Source organism: Siphateles boraxobius, unplaced genomic scaffold, assembly GCF_051911475.1.
Source record: "Siphateles boraxobius isolate OS27281-9 unplaced genomic scaffold, OSU_SipBor_1 46, whole genome shotgun sequence".
Taxonomy (NCBI): Eukaryota; Metazoa; Chordata; class Actinopteri; order Cypriniformes; family Leuciscidae; genus Siphateles; species Siphateles boraxobius.
The window spans coordinates 13319996-13336549 of record NW_027509097.1 but is presented as its reverse complement, the minus strand read 5'-3'; positions in this window follow the sequence as shown (position 1 = coordinate 13336549).

Sequence of the window (16554 nt, the reverse complement as noted above, 5' to 3'; positions counted from 1 at the left end):
AAATACACGAGACAGTGTTTTAAATAGATTCAGTAAAGCATCTTTGTTGTGGTTGTTTTTTTAAACAAAAGTTTATTCAATTCTTATACTAGAATCACAGAGTTTAACTACAAAGTAACTTTAACATTGGATTTGTTTTTTCACTGTAATGGTGGTTTGACTTTTGCGCTTCACTGCTGTCAGTTTATCCCACCGCTCATTATCTTCACCTATTGGGGTCAAGTCATTTGAAACATGCAGCAGACATCTGCCATAAACTGCCAGATTAGAAGATGTTTTGTGTGTCCTTATGTATCATGGATTTTATCTGTATTATATAGCTCTGTGTATCTCTTCTCCCCTTCCCATAATCGATTGATAGCTCTTGTAAATTCCTCCTGTGTGATTGCAGTAAGACAAATAAGGGTGTGTATCTTCAAGCTAAACAATAAAAAACATTCTTCTGCGGTTGTTTCCTGAATCAAAACTGACATCAGGTTCAGAATGAGGATTGTAAAAACAATTTAGATAAAGTATATCACATCACATTAATATTAAACTCAGAATTTTGTTGTCAAACTAATTTGTTAAAGGTTTTTTCTTAGTGCTAAAAAGGTACCAATCAATTCAGATAGATAGATACTTTATTGTTAAAAACCAAGTAAAGAAGAACAACCCACACCAAAAATAACAGCCCAGTAGCTAAAACATATTTTTAAATGAATTACATTGGGCAGCAGTTGTAACTCCTGTGTGTCTCCATCCTTATTTCTAAAAGTGCTTTATAGCATATTTAAGTCTAGCTGAACTGACTTTTTCGGCAATGACTGGAAAGCAGAGGAGAAAAAATAGGGGGTATTGACAGGCTTTTGTTGAGTGCTGGCTCCAGGCATATTAGATTAAGACAGACAGACTGTGATGGAGCAGTCAGTAAAATATGATTAACCAGTGATCAGTGCTGGCTCATGAAACTGTGTTAAAGATAAAGAGACCCATTGAGGAGATGTCTTCAGATCTAAGAGATTAGCCAAATGCTAATGTTAAATATAATTTAATAAAGAGAGAAAAAGAGCTTTCCCTCATACTTTGCACCATTTCAGTTTTGATCCAAATGCCATAGGTGCCATCAGTGGATTTCAGGGGCAGATTCACAGGCAGATAACATTCATGAAGGATCACATACCCGTCATTACGGAAATGCAGTTTTTATATTCTAGTACTCAACAGATATTTGCACTGCACGTGTATCTAAAGTTTATTCAAATACATGAAAAAATCAGTTCGCCTTGCATGCAACATGGGTAAATATTACATGTGTGTATGAATCAAAAGTAAACAGATTCAATCTGAGATAAAACCATTGCAAACAATGACTCAAACATTCAGCCAGGAAGGATAATCAATTTGTTTGTACAAGATGTTTAAAAGCCAACTGAAATCTTTTGTTTGAAGCATGCACAGCGTATATTAGCGTATAATAGTCAGTCACAATCATTCACAAAGCAGAATAAATTGTGAATTATGATAACATGTAACAAGCGCACTGTACATGAGAGGTGTGAGAAGGTACATGTGGCTGTGAGAAGTTAGAACAGCGTTTTAGAATGCAAGTTCCCAGCTAACAAAAAATAATGTTTTGCTAACGTTCAAATGAAGTTATGAAAACATTGTCTCTGAATATTTAATTTTACATACTTTTGAGTGTACTAATAGTGTACTAATACTTGCAATTTGCAACGCTCTGTCTTTTAGTTGCATCCTGTCACTGTTTAAACTGCCCTGTCAACCGTTTTGTCTCAGTTTAAATCATTCACATTCAATTTGATTTAACTTGCTGTTGTATTGAAAGAAATTTAAGTAGCGTTTTAATCTACTAGTTGTGGGTCTTTCATGCAGAGAACTCTCTTCATTTAAATGATGCATTTAAAAGTTAGTGACCAAACTTATCTTTATAAAAGTTCACAATGTTGTTTCAGATGAAATATAATATGTGGATAACATTTAATAAATGTTTTTTCGTCAGGCTAGAGACTGATTAATCACTCAAACCCCACCATCTGTCTCGCACATTCGCCATGTTTGTAGTTTTTTAAAATGTTTTATTTGTGTAGTTCTAATCGAATCCTCATCCAAAGTGCAAAGTGCTGTGGGCAATATTAGCTGTTAGAGTGTGCATGGATCTGCACTTTGAATCCTAACCGGAAATAGTTGACCATCTGGAAATCTTTGGAATACTCCTTTCAATTTTCAACGATTAGGGAAACACTATTCTAATTTCAAAATTAGGATTGATAGTATATGCGAATTGGAACGCAGCACGGATAACTTTGATCGAACATTCTATTAACATTGTTAATAACTTTGAGAGAACCTTGCAAGAACGTTAGCTAAAGCTCTGAGAACGTTCACTGTTAGTTGGGTTGGCATGCCTTTGTTTCATTCAGTGCTATATTGGTGAAGAGACTGATGGCAAAGAGGCGCTCAACACACAAACACACGAAGCCAGACTGACTCCTCTACAGAAAAATCCTGGCTCCTTTTCAATAATCAGAGTCTATAAATTAATTCTTATTGTTGGGGAGTAGCTCCCTCCTGCTTACTTTCTCTCTCTCTCTCTCTCTCTCTCTCTCTCTCTCTCTCTCTCTCTCTCTCTCTCTCTCTCTCTCTCTCTCTCTCTCTCTCTCTCTCTCTCTCTCTCTCTCTCTCTCTCTCTCTCTCTCTCTCTCTCTCTGCTAATGTGTTTCATACATCCACTCAGCTGCTGTCCACATAAAATACCAAGAGTTTTTCCAGCAACCTACTGTACTTTGCCAGTGATCATATTTCTTTCCCATAATTAACCAATCATATGAGACTTTGCCAAACACCTTCTGCCATCTTAAATCGACTAAAATTCAGTTTTCAAATTCACCGCAATTTGAGAAACCATAGTTTCATAGATCTGTTATGATTATGCATTGTTTTGTCAGCTTTATTTTTATTTTGATGGGCAAATGGTGCATTTCTTTCATTTTAATTAATATTTAGATTGATAAATGTGATATTAATTTTCTTGAGTAATACATATATAAATTGTATACTGAACACACAGTTGACAGCTGTGTAAAGGGTGCTCCCTAAAATGGCCTTTTACCAATGGATAGACAATAATGTGTATGTGCGTGCATGTGTAAAATGGAGAGAAAAAAGAGCACTTAGCTTTAAGTGCTTTTCCGTACTAATGGAGGGATATTTTGTGTGGTTTAAGGAAAAGCTTCCATTTCGACTAATGAACCCAGGTCATGTAAATATTTAGACTCCAATCCAAACGATATCCAGACATGTATAGTGCCTCAAATGCACACAGTCCCGCCTCCTCCAACAGCAGCAAACATACACAAATCACACTACATCCCTCATACTTACAATACAATATACAAAAAGTTTAACTGTTTAAAATAATAACTTTGAAACATTTTTTAATTAGAAGACATCAACAAACTGTGTAGCATAACAGGTCAGTAGTGCATGTACATTCAAAACAAGGTTGACGATTTTTCTTCAGCTTCAAGTCACCATGAAATCAATTCTTATTTTTTAATGGAATATTGCGGTATTTATTATAAATGGTTTATCCATGCACTACATCATCATTGTTACTTTTTTAATTCATGTGCCCTCTTAATCTTCAATCAAAATAACTTCCCTTCCCTCTTGCAGCAACATCTCTTCTCTTCTCTGAGAAAAAAAATACTATTACAACTTTATTTTTAATGCCAACTTTAAAGGCGCTGTAATTTTTTGACAGTACTAAAGCATAAAAATACCATAATATGTTTGCAGATATTTAGAAAACATGCTAAATTCACATACTTGTTTATTTGAAAAACAATGCTACAGCCAGTTATTTTGCTTTGAAATTTGTGTTTTGTGTTGGAATGTCTGTTTTTGTTTTGGTCAGTGTGATTCCACCCACTGCCAATTAACTCAATAGTATTTCAACACCCTGTGTTGCTTGCTAGGGGAAAACCGTGTATTTTAGCCATGGAAGCCAGCAAACAAACTCTGCAAATTCTTCCAGATAAAAGCCTCGGCATCCATCTAAAAAGGAACTACTCTATGAACGGGAGAATATTAAACTGAACACTCAGCAAGCATTATATATTGTAATGTCTTTCTATTTTTCCAAAGGAGTTGCTTATAACTGTCAGGGTTCTGTCACTTCTGTCTAGTCTATTTCTTGGTTTTGTGACAGAGCCCTGATACTCCTGTTTTGTCTTGTCTGTGTGCCTTGTTTCATGACATGTTTTTTCTTGTGCTGTGTAGCACGCAGCTTGTGTTTTACACTAGCTGTGTGCTTTCATGTTGTCATGTTTTGTGTGAACACGTGGCTTATGAGTGCTCTCATTGGCTGTGTGTTCTCAGTGGCTGTGTGTTAGCTCATGGCTTGTGATTTGTTTTACTGGCCATGTGCTTGTGTTCTAGTAATGTTTGGTGAGAGCACATGGCTTGTCATGTATGTTTCCTTGTGCCATGTGCTCTCCTGTTGATTGTCAGCCTCTACCATCTTGTTACCTGATTATTGATTAAATTTCCCCACCTGTCCTCCCTCGGTACCTGCTTCGTTTGCTCTCCCTATTTATTCTCCTTGTGTTTTCAGTCCTGTGCTGGTTTGTCGTCAAACCTTGTCTGTCGTTGCCTCTTGTTTCTTGCCTCTTGTTTCATGTTCATGCCAAGTCTAGACGGTGAAGTTTTGATTCCAGTCTTGTTTTCCCCCACGGGAAAAGTTTTAAAATAGTTTTTGTTTGTTTTTATTTTATTTTTTATACTCAATAAAAACCCATTGCCCTGCACTTGAGTCCCTGCTCCTTTCACCTACCCAAAACCTGACACTTAACCTTCAGAAAATGATGATCGTCAACCTCATTAAGTCAAACTAAATCCTATTGAGCTGTTTTATTTTCTCTTTATTTTTATGAAATTTGCCATTTTTTGTAACCCAAAATTTGGGACGTAAAGTAAATACATTTTGAAATCGTGATTTGTTGTATTCACTCTATAGCACCTGATATATCTATATATATATCATATATATCTATATAAATCCTGATATATCACTATAGTGGGTGCTAGTAATGGAGTGTTTATGTACACTTAAACTTAGCTTATAGTTAGGTTATAGTTTATACATAAACTTAGTGAATACTTCTAACTTCACTTAGTGTAAATAGAATCTAGTGCCACTTAGTATAAATAAAATAGCAATAGTAACATTGTGTTGCTATTTACACTTAATTTAAATGGCATATCGCCCTTTTGCACTTATTGCAAATAGCCGCTGCCATAAGAAAAATGTCTCTTTGCAAACAATTGTGGGGTATGACTAAATTGTTTTTTGGTAATTGAAATTAGTGAATAATTGACAACAAAACTACAATTCATTGAATATAATTGGTGTATAATTTGAATATCATTCAAAATTTAAATGAATATTACATATTTGAATATCATATGTTTTAGAAAACAAAAGTTGTAAGACACAAAGTGTATTATATACGTAGAAAGCAGCTTATATAATATTGTTTAAAAAAGTTCATATGAAGTGTAATCAAATCTACATTCTCAAATTTATTAGACTTGAAATTAATTAGGCCTATTTGTATGAAGGCTTTTCTGGGCATTGACGTGTCACGTATGTGAGAGCATGAGTGTACATGTGTGGGAGTCGGTGTGTTATCGGGAGATCGGATACCAGAGAGTGGTTTAGTCAGTGTGTAACAGAAGGTCTCTGTTGGTCTGAGGTTCCTGTCGCCTAAGTCTTGTGTCTCCAAACGCTCTGGGGGAAACAAGAATCTCCTGCAACTGCTGCTTCTAATCTAGTCAGTAACCACACAATATACACACACATACTTACGCACTGCATGTCAGGGCTGGTCTGGACAGCCAGTAGCCAGTGAGCTTCCTCATGCTTTATCTCCTTCATCAGCCCTTCTTCAAAGCTGCTTCTGCTCTAGAGAGGCTGGATCCATGAAAGAAAAGCAGGGAGGGGGTTTTAGAAGATTGTCATTGTGTCGAGGTCAACATACACACGCACAAGACTTAATGTCATGCAACAGTGCCATAAGAATTGCTCTATTGTTGAAAAGTTTTTACATTTAAACTATATTCAAATAGAAAAAAAGACAATTTTAAATTGTTTAACTGTTTTTACTGTTTTACTTTTTCAAATAAATGCAGCCTTCGTGAGATTTAGAGACTTTCAAAAACATTGCAAAATCTTAATGCCCCCAAATATTTCAACATTAGTGTGGGTATTTGGGTTTCTTCAACTTGAGATACTTTTATGTTCTAGAGGTTGTTTTTATTAATACATATTCTAATTATTAATATTTTTAAATTAAATATAAAAATATATATATATTTTTTATCATTAAATGATTAAACCATGGCATTTATATATATATATTTTCCCAGATGCCTTTTATTTATAGATTTTACAGCTAAAATAATAAATACACGAATGAATGAATGAATGAATAAATAAATACAAATCTTTAAAATACCATGTTACCAAACACATTACAGATTTTGAGATGTAAATGACAATTTAATTTAATTTAATTTTGGTCTAGATAAATTATGCATATATACATATACTGTAAACTGTTCATATATTGTAGACTTTGTTAATAGACAAATTGAGTGAAAAGAGTGTTTTAAGAGAGTCACAAGCCAATATTGTCGTGAGTGCTGTACATTTTATCACTTGACATAAAGGGTGCTGTATGTAGTAATTGGTTGCTGAGTATTTGATGGCGTGCAGAGTGTTTTTTTTTTATAAAGTGAAGAGATAAGAGAGAATGGAGCCATAGATTAGATACACGTGGCAAACAGTAAAACAGACAGAATACCCAGACATGCCGGAGGTTCTACTATCATGATGGACAAAATGAGAGTATCTCTGGAATGTGTGTCCTATGTGTGTATTCCAATAAGAATCTTTCAGGATGTAGTCTGAGAGGGCATATTTTATTGCTTGTAATTTTTGGTGTCTTTTGAAAGTAATGCCTACACTGAATAATGATCACGTTTTAATCCATTTGTCCAGTTTTTGGGTGAAAGCAGCGTTCTAAAAATGTAATGTAAATTACAATTAAAAAAATAATAAATCAATTTACAGTGAAAAGCTGTATTTTTGTTATCAGTTATGTATCTTAGGGTTTTTATGTTACATCTTATGCTGTTACATTAATGTTTATTTTAATTTGTGTTACCATGATGGTGTTTTGTATTTGTGTGCATGGCACTGCATACACTTTCTCTAATTAATATTTATTTTCCATCAGTTTGAGGAAAAGATACTTGTAATGAACTTGAATTCATCATGTGGCTTTCTCTTAACCACCTATTATGGTGATTGTCAATGTTAACGGTACAAGGGTGATTCTGCAACTACGGGCACTTTTGACTATCCCAATTTTAAAAAAATCAACCTCCATGAATTTAAATTTTAACCATCACAGTGTGTAATACATATAAAAATTTACACAAAATAGAATGTAGTCGTTAAGATTTTAATCTGGAACATGTTTATTTTTTATGTTTTTCGGGTCATCTTCTTAAAAAGTGTCCTTACCGCAAAGTTACAATAACATTAATTTTTTACATTTTTCTTTAGTAATTTCTATAAAAAAATTATATATTTAAATAGCTTTTTCAAATTTGATGCAATTTTGTAAATACTGATATAAAAAAATTATATACAAAATAGGGAATTTCATGTTTTTTTCTATGCCATGTAAAAAATGTACAGTAACCTTAGATGTCAATTGTTTCCATACACACAAAAGATAACATATTTAACTTTTTATGACAGATGTTGCAATTTCAATGTGTTAATCATCTCAGCTTAAGTGTAAAAATACTTTTTTGCAAATGAAAATGTGAAAAAATTTAAAATAGAGCAGAGCTGCGGTAATGACATCTTGTGTCGGTAAGGACACGATGTTAAAATCTAGGGTTAAAAAATGGCATGTTTATATATATACTAATATATACTTCAGTACTAATAATATACAGAATATTTGTAATTTAATATACAGTAAACCTTGAATTTGTCTCTACCGCAACACAAGGTCTTTACCGCAACACCTACATTTGCTGTGGTAAAGACATGTTGCGGAAATGACATTTTTCCTAATATTTTAGCTAATTGGCAGCTAGCAAGGCCTACCACATTAGTTTTGACTCTTAGCATCTTAATATACATGAATTTAACAGTAATATACATTTATTTTTAAAATGTAGTTAAAAATACACAATTATTAAGCTGAATGGTAAGGACGCACAATAAATACTAGAGCAGAAAAGATGATGTTTACCTTATTTTTTTGGTATCTTGTGAGTGAGGTAGTGTGGTGGCCCAGTCTTTCAGCAATGTGCTCAAGTGATAATTTCTGTTTCAATAGAAACTAGACTTGTTTGTGTTCGATAAAATTTCATAACAAAAGGTTTTTTTCATTGTTGCGGTAAGGACTCAAAAGTGTGGGACAGGCACATTTAGTTAAAAAAATCATAAAAATTATCAATTAATAATACAAAGAATTTTAAGATACTGTAAATGAATCTGTATATTAAACAATTCCATTTGAAATAATGTCATATTGTAATTAAATTAGCTTATTTTATGTATCTCAACATTGAGACCACAGGTGTGGGACATTAACAAAAATGGTGTTTTGAGCTATAACTGCTTCATAATATTATATTTAATCACATTAATCAGTAATTATATTTTTTGTCAATGTGTGTAATGGCACTGTGAATATATTTATGAAACATCAAATGACAAATTTTAACATAAATCTAAAATTTCACTGCTGGGACTTAAAAGTGCCCGTAGTTGCAGAATCACCCACAAATCGTACTCGGTTAAGTACGTAACCTCGGTTCTCTCTAGAAGAGGGAACGAGTATTGCGTAAGTTGCTTATGCTACGGGTAAAGTCATCTTTTCTCTAGATATGAAGCCAAAAAATTATGCTTAATTTTTCCATTTATTGTCAATGCAGTGCAGCAGCTAGCAGACCTAGAGCAGGCTATCTTGTGTGGTCATTGGCTCATTGTCAAGACCGTCGAAGGCGAATCTCAGGAATGGCCTGTGACTACAGGGTATTATCTGAATCTGAAAGTAAGCATCTCTCAGATCAAGAGATATAAACCAGTCCCTGGACGAATTTGCGCGAGGATTTGTCTGGTCGTGAGCATTTTGAACGGTCCTCTCATGAGAGCTTTGTTCAAATATCTCAGATCTAAGATAGGTCTTAGAGCTCCGTCCTTCATGGGTACGAGAAAATAGCGGCTGTAAAAGCCTGACTTGCTCAGAGAAGGAGGTACTGGTTCTATAGCCCCTTTGCACAGCAGTTTGGCTATTTCTGCGCGGAGTAGATGCGCTACTACTGCTTTCACTTTCATCTCGGTCCGTGCTCGAAAGCGAGGGGGGCGGCGAGTGAACTGTAGTGAATAGCCCTGTCTTATTGTGCTTAGCACCCACTCTGATATCCCTGGAATCGCTTCCCATGTTTTTACATGTATAGCTAGGGGCAGAATGGCCTCCGGGTTCCGATCGCCGCACTTTGTGGGCTCGGGAAACTGAACCGGAGGTATGGGCGTGGCGCGCGAGCCATCGGTGCTCGAATACGGCGGCTCGCTGACAGCGGTAGCTGGCTGTTTCATATGTGACGTCCCGATTGCTTTGAATGGGGAACGTTTTGTGATCACTTTGTGATGCACGAGCGGCCCCTGGGGCGAGGTGTTTGTTGGTAAGCGTGAGCGCTCAGGAGCGGGCAAGTAACTTACATTCATATGTGAAGTCCCGATTGCTTTAAATGGGGAACGTTTTGTGATCACTTGGTGGTGCGCAAGCGGCCCCTGGGGCGAGGTGTTTGTTGGTAAGCGTGAGCGGGCACATAACTTACATTCATAACCTGACCGATATGAGGCTGCTTTGGCCGTGCAACAGAGCGGGCAGAGAGTAGGCGTGGGCACGTAGTTGTGGGCACGTTTCCTACATCTAACACTCGAGCGGCATTCGCCAGCTTTATGAGAGTGGGCTCTGTGAGAGCAAGAGACACGGGTATAGTGCTTGTGTGTAGGGGTGAACACTGAGATGTGGGCACATTTTCTACACTTCTGACACCATCGGCCTGAGCTGGATAACCAGACATTATACCCTTCTTTGTGATGCGAGAGCAGCGCCAGGAATTAATTAGTAAGCGTGAGCGCTTGTAAACGGGCACGTAGCTTACATTCATAGCCATGGGCAGAATAGCCTCCGGGTTCCGATTGCCACACTTCGTGGGCTCGGAAAACTGAACCGGAGGTATGGGCGCGGCGCGCGCGCCCTCGTGCTTGAATACGGCGGCTCGCTGACAGGGATGGCTCAGTGTTTCACATGTGACGTCCCGATTGCTTTGAACAGGGAACGTTTTGAGATAACTTTGTGATGCGCGAGCAGCGCCGGGCGTTAATTAGTAAGCGTGAGCGCTCATAAGCGGGCACGAAACTGACATTCGTAACCTGACCGATACAAGGCTGTTTTGGCCGTGTGACGGAGCAGGCAGAGAGTAGGCGTGAGTTGTGGTCACATTTCCTACATCTAGCACTCGAGCGGCATTTGCCAGCTTTATGAGAGTGGGCTCTGTGAGTGTGAGAGACACGGGGGTATCATGCCTTGTAGGGGTGGACACTGAGATGTGGGCACCTTTTCTACACTTAGGACACCACGGCGTGAGCCGGATAACCAGACGTTATACCCTTGAGATTTTGCAGGCAAGCGGGTTGCATTACCGGCTCGTTGGCTGGCGAATACACCGCTGCAGTAGCCTTTTCTAAGGGGCCTGACAGGGCGAGATGTTTGAATGGTGGTCCGGCCGCAGCGGGACTCAACCGTCTTTTCCTCCTTGCTGCCGCTAGGAGGACTTTGCGTGCTCGGCAGAGAGTAGGCGTGGGCACAGAGTTGTGGGCACATTTCCTACATCCAACACTCGAGCGGCATTTTCCAGCTTTATGAGAGATTTGTCTGGGTCGCCGTAGCAACGACGGTTGTGTCCAGGCGAGCGGGTTGCATTACCGGCTCGTTGGCTGCCGAATACACCGGTGCAGTAGCCTTTCTAAGGGACTGACGGGGAGAGGTATTTCATTGGTGGTCCGGCCACGGCGGGATTCTATGAGGTGCCCCTAGGGACATTATTCAGAATTGCATGCACATACATGTACTTTTCCTCTCACATACACATATGAAACCAAATTAATTCACATACTATAGTGAAATGCTCACACACATACAAGTGAAATGCTTTTACAAACACAACTGAAACGCTCTCATACATACAACTGAAATTATTATGTGCACACACACAACTGAAATGCTCACACACACACAACTGAAACGCTCACACACACACAACTGAAATGCTCTCATACATACAACTGAAAATATTACGCTCACACACACAACTGAAACACTCACACACACACAACTGAAATGCTCACACACACAACTGAAATGCTCTCACATACACAACTGAAATGCTCACACACACACAACTGAAATGCTCTCACACACACAACTGAAATGCTCTCACACATACAACTGAAATGCTCACACACACAACTGAAATGCTCTCACACACACAACTGAAATGCTCTCACACACACAACTGAAATGCTCACACACACACAACTGAAATGCTCTCACACACACAACTGAAATGCTCTCACACACACAACTGAAATGCTCACACACACACAACTGAAATGCTCTCACACACACAACTGAAATGCTCTCACACACACAACTGAAATTGTTCCGCCCCAATGATAATGAAATAAGCAACAATCTTAAAATGTTTAAATTTATTGAAGTAACAAGTAGTATCAGTATAGTAACAAGTTGTATCTAAATACAAATTAACTATCTACATCAAATAACAGCAAGTTCAAAAATAAAGAAAATAAAAGTGCAGCTGTGTCAAAATTTGTATCAAGTTCAAAAATAGAAAATAAATAAAAGTGCCACTCGTCATAGCATCCCCTGGTTGGGGATGTGGACTAACATAATATTGTAGGCTACTTAAAAACGTGAAATAAAAAAAAGAAGTATATATTACACATATTAAAATAGACATAACATTTGATATGGGATTAAAATGATGGGCAGTGTATAAGATATAAACTAATAATTAATTATTTTAATATTCCTTTGTTCCGATTAGAGCATGTGAGCGGAGAGAGAGAGCGCATTTCTGAATATTCCTCCGCTCGCTCATTCCGCTCAGGGTCGCGCGCGCAACCAAGAATGTTCTGCTGGCTCGAAAATATGTGGAATAAGGGCTGTCTCCGACTAAAGTTTTTTTCTAGTCGACTAGTAGCTGTTCATTTAAGCCGTTAGTGGACAAATCGCCCCATTATATTAATTTAATTACTTAAATAGGCTATACAGGATAATGAGCGTTACATTGCCGCACTCAAGCTCACGCATAAAGCTTGCCACAAAGAACCGGCAAAAGTAATGATTATGAATGTATAAAAAATAGCAAGGAGACATTTAATTGTTTATTAATAAACTGGTGTTTTCTGTGTTGCTGCAAAGATGAAGTTGACGATGCGGACTCGCCATCAACGAATAAAGAGCATATAAAGGAAAATTTCCTCCCGTTTGGTGCGCGCCACCTGTCACGTCTCTATTCCCCACCAGTGGGGCGCGCCACACACTTCGAGAACCGCTGGTGTAGCGCGATTGGCGGGCGAACGAACCATAGGAACGAACGGTCAACTTCGGTCGCTTGTATTGTGAAAGGCGCGCTTTTGTACTATGCCTTCTTTCAACGGCTTCTAGTTCTTCGTCTTGAGGTGCACTACTGCCACCAACTGGACTGGAGTGGGGACTTTAACCACCTTCCGTTTCAACTGAAATGCATGCATACAACATACTGAAATGCTTGCATACAACATACTGAAATGCTTTTCAGTTGTGTGAGTGAGAGCGTTTCAGTTGTGTTTGTAAAAGCATTTCACTTGAATGTGTGTGAGCATTTCAGTTGTGTGTGTGTGAGCATTTCAGTTGTGTGTGTGAGAGCATTTCAGTTGTGTGTGTGTGAGCATTTCAGTTGTGTATGTGAGAGCATTTCAGTTGTGTGTGTGTGAGCATTTCAGTTGTGTGTGTGTGAGTGTTTCAGTTGTGTGTGTGTGAGTGTTTCAGTTGTGTGTATGAGCGTAATATTTTCAGTTGTATGTATGAGAGCATTTCAGTTGTGTGTGTGAGTGTTTCAGTTGTGTGTGTGTATGCATTTCAGTTGTGTGTGTGTGAGCGTAATATTTTCAGTTGTATGTATGAGAGCGTTTCAGTTGTGTGTGTGAGTGTTTCAGTTGTGTGTGTGTATGCATTTCAGTTGTGTGTGTGTGAGCGTAATATTTTCAGTTGTATGTATGAGAGCGTTTCAGTTGTGTTTGTAAAAGCATTTCACTATAGTATGTGAATGAATTTGGTTTCATATGTGTATGTGAGAGGAAAAGTACATGTATGTGCATGCAATTCTGAATAATGTCCCTAGGGGCACCTCATAGGATTCAACCGTCTTTTCCTCCTTGCTGCATCTCCTTCCACCTCCGGTGTCTGTGAATGGCAATTCTTCTTGCGTGGTCCAGATACTTCCTCAGACGCTTTCCTCGGCGTGCTGGTCGCTGGTTTCAACGGCGGCGGCTTCTCTCAGGATCCAGCGATGTGGAGAGCTTCGCTGAAGAGATGAAAATCAGAGAAGCAGCCTCCGAGCCTGACTTTTATACGCTAAACCACGCCCCTTTTGGCGGGCTGTGACGCGTAGAAGGCGCGACTCCACGCGCGAGGATCAGTGGTAGGCTGCTGCAGTTGCCGCAGGGCAGCCAATGAGCACGCAAGATAGCCTGCTCTATGTCTGCTAGCTGCTGCACTGTGTTGACAATAAATGGAAAAATTAAGGATAATTTTTTGGCTTCATATCTCGAGAAAAGATGACTTTACCCGTAGCGTAAGCAATTTACGCAATACGAGAGAACCTCTTGTAAGAGAACAGACTTTAGTAGCAGTGTGGCCTTGCTCATTCTGTTCAATTAGCAGAAGTAATTAGTATACTAATATGTATGCTGCCAATGTTCCAAAAGGAAGGGCAAATTTATTTAGTATCTAGGGTGACCAGTCCCGAAATTGGGAGCTTTGTCGCACGTCCTGCAAGATGTAAACATGTCCCGCATTTCAATTACGTCACCCTATTAGTATTGCATGTTTCCTTCAAAATCCCAGAATGCAGTGCAACAAGTTCTGTGAAAACATAAATCCAAGATAGATGATTCAAGAAAAACATCAGTTATGAAAGATATAAATAATCAATAGTTTAGTGCAGGTGTGCCCAACCCTTCTCTTGCCGATCGACTGTCCTGCACAGTTCATCTCCAACCCTAATCAAACACACCTGAAGCAACCAATTAAGGTCTTCAGGATCTGAAGCATGTAATTAAGGTCTTCAGGATCACTTGAAAATTAACGGCAGGTGTGTTTAATTAGGGGTGGAGATAAACTGTGCAGGACAGTCGATCGGCAGGTATAGTGTAGCCTAATGGAAAAATATAATTTTACTCAATATTTGTATATGCTATGTATTTTATGCTTATTAGAGTACTGTGTTAATGTCAGTATAGTGTTAAAATTAGAGTACAGGCTAATGTCAAACTATGGAAAAGTCTTGGCTGTTTTTGTGTTCTGTTGATCTACCTCACACGTTGCTGTGGTGAACTTTCTCTTAAACTCTCTTTCTCTTAAATCTGAACTGATGACTAAAGAATTGCTGGTGAAAAGGTTTGTGGTGGAGGTAAGCGTTCTCGTGTTAGCTCGTTTTAATAGAACATGGCGGTGTTGGCCACACCTTCACTGTATTTAGTGCAGGAACAATTTTACAAGCTTTTTGGAGATTGAATGTAAAAGGAATGATAAACAGATCAGCAGACAAGAACATAAGTCTGGGCGTCATCCTTTTGGTTGTGTGTCTGTTTGTGTATTGATTCTGTTGGTGCACTATTTAATGAGTCACACACTTTTATAACAAAATATTGCTTCTGTTTAAATGTAATTTCCTTTCCTCAAACACTCTTTACGACATTATTGCAAGTATGTAGCTCATAAAAACTGAAACTGTTTAAAAGGGAATTGAAACGTACATATTCTCTCTGAAAGTTTTATAATTAGTGAAGCAGTGACAACATTTGATTCGAGAGCAGTAAAGGAAAGACAAAGCTCATGTTTGTTGTCAGTATCTGTTCTGTGTATGTGGATGTTTGTGATTTGGCGTCTCTCTACACAAGGCCATGAGTCAGAGGATTATGACCGCATTTATTGTCTGATAGTCTCACTGTCTGCTCTCTCGGGCCATTTTGACCACATGCAGTTGAGACACGCACAACACAGACCTGTGTACATTTTTATATTTATTTCTGTATTAATACTTCGTATTAACCTTTCTTTAACTTCCCGCTCTCACACACATACAATAAATTATACAATAAGTTATATCTATAAATCTTTATACATAAAGTTCAAAGGTTTGGGGATGGTAAGATTTTGTAGTATTTTTGAAAGCAGTCTTTTATGCTCACCAAGGCTGCATTTATTTGATCAAAATACAGTAAAAACAGCAATATTGTGGAATATTATTACATTTTAAAATAACTGCTTTCTATTCTTATATATTTTAACATTTTATTTATTCTTGTTTAATTTATTGTAACATTGTACATGTCCGTACTATTTCTTTTTAATTTAATACATCCTTGCTGAAGTATTAATACATCTTAGAAATGTATTAATATATATTTAAAAAAACAAATGAATATCATAATGACTTCAAACATTTGAATACAGTGTATGAGTGTGTTGAAATGTGCAGTAAACTGATTTATTCATGCTGTAGTTATCTTATTGTCATCGCAAAGAAATATTTCAAAAATCCAACTAGCCACTGACTTGCAGGTCCAGGCATAATCTGCCTTCCACAGTTTAAATTTATATACGTGGTATATTAATATTTATATATTAATTTAAATATTTATAATAATAATAATTATTATTATGTTTATATTTACGAGTGCTAGACACATAGTATCTTAAAGCATACTCAATGAACCAAGCATAGGAATGAACCAATGAACCAAAGTGAGGTGGGGGTGTGTAGAACTAAGACAAGAGGTCCAATTCTGCTGAAATGTGTGGAGTTGCTGTGGGAACAAAGTGTGTGTGTGTGTGTGTGTGTGTGTGTGTGTGTGTGTGTGTGTGTGTGTGTGTGTGTGTGTGTGTGTGTGTGTGTGTGTGTGTGTAAGTGTGTGTGTGTGTAAGTGTGTGTGTAAGTGTGTAAACTGTGTCAGTTATTTCTTCTTCTCTCACCCCCCTTCTGTCTCCTTTTTTATCTCTCTTTTATCAGTTTTTCATTTTACTTGATCTTGATTTCCTTTTCTGTTTACGTCTTCTCAATTGAATTTCTCAGCGGTTCCGTCTCTGCCTGTAGCTGTTGCTG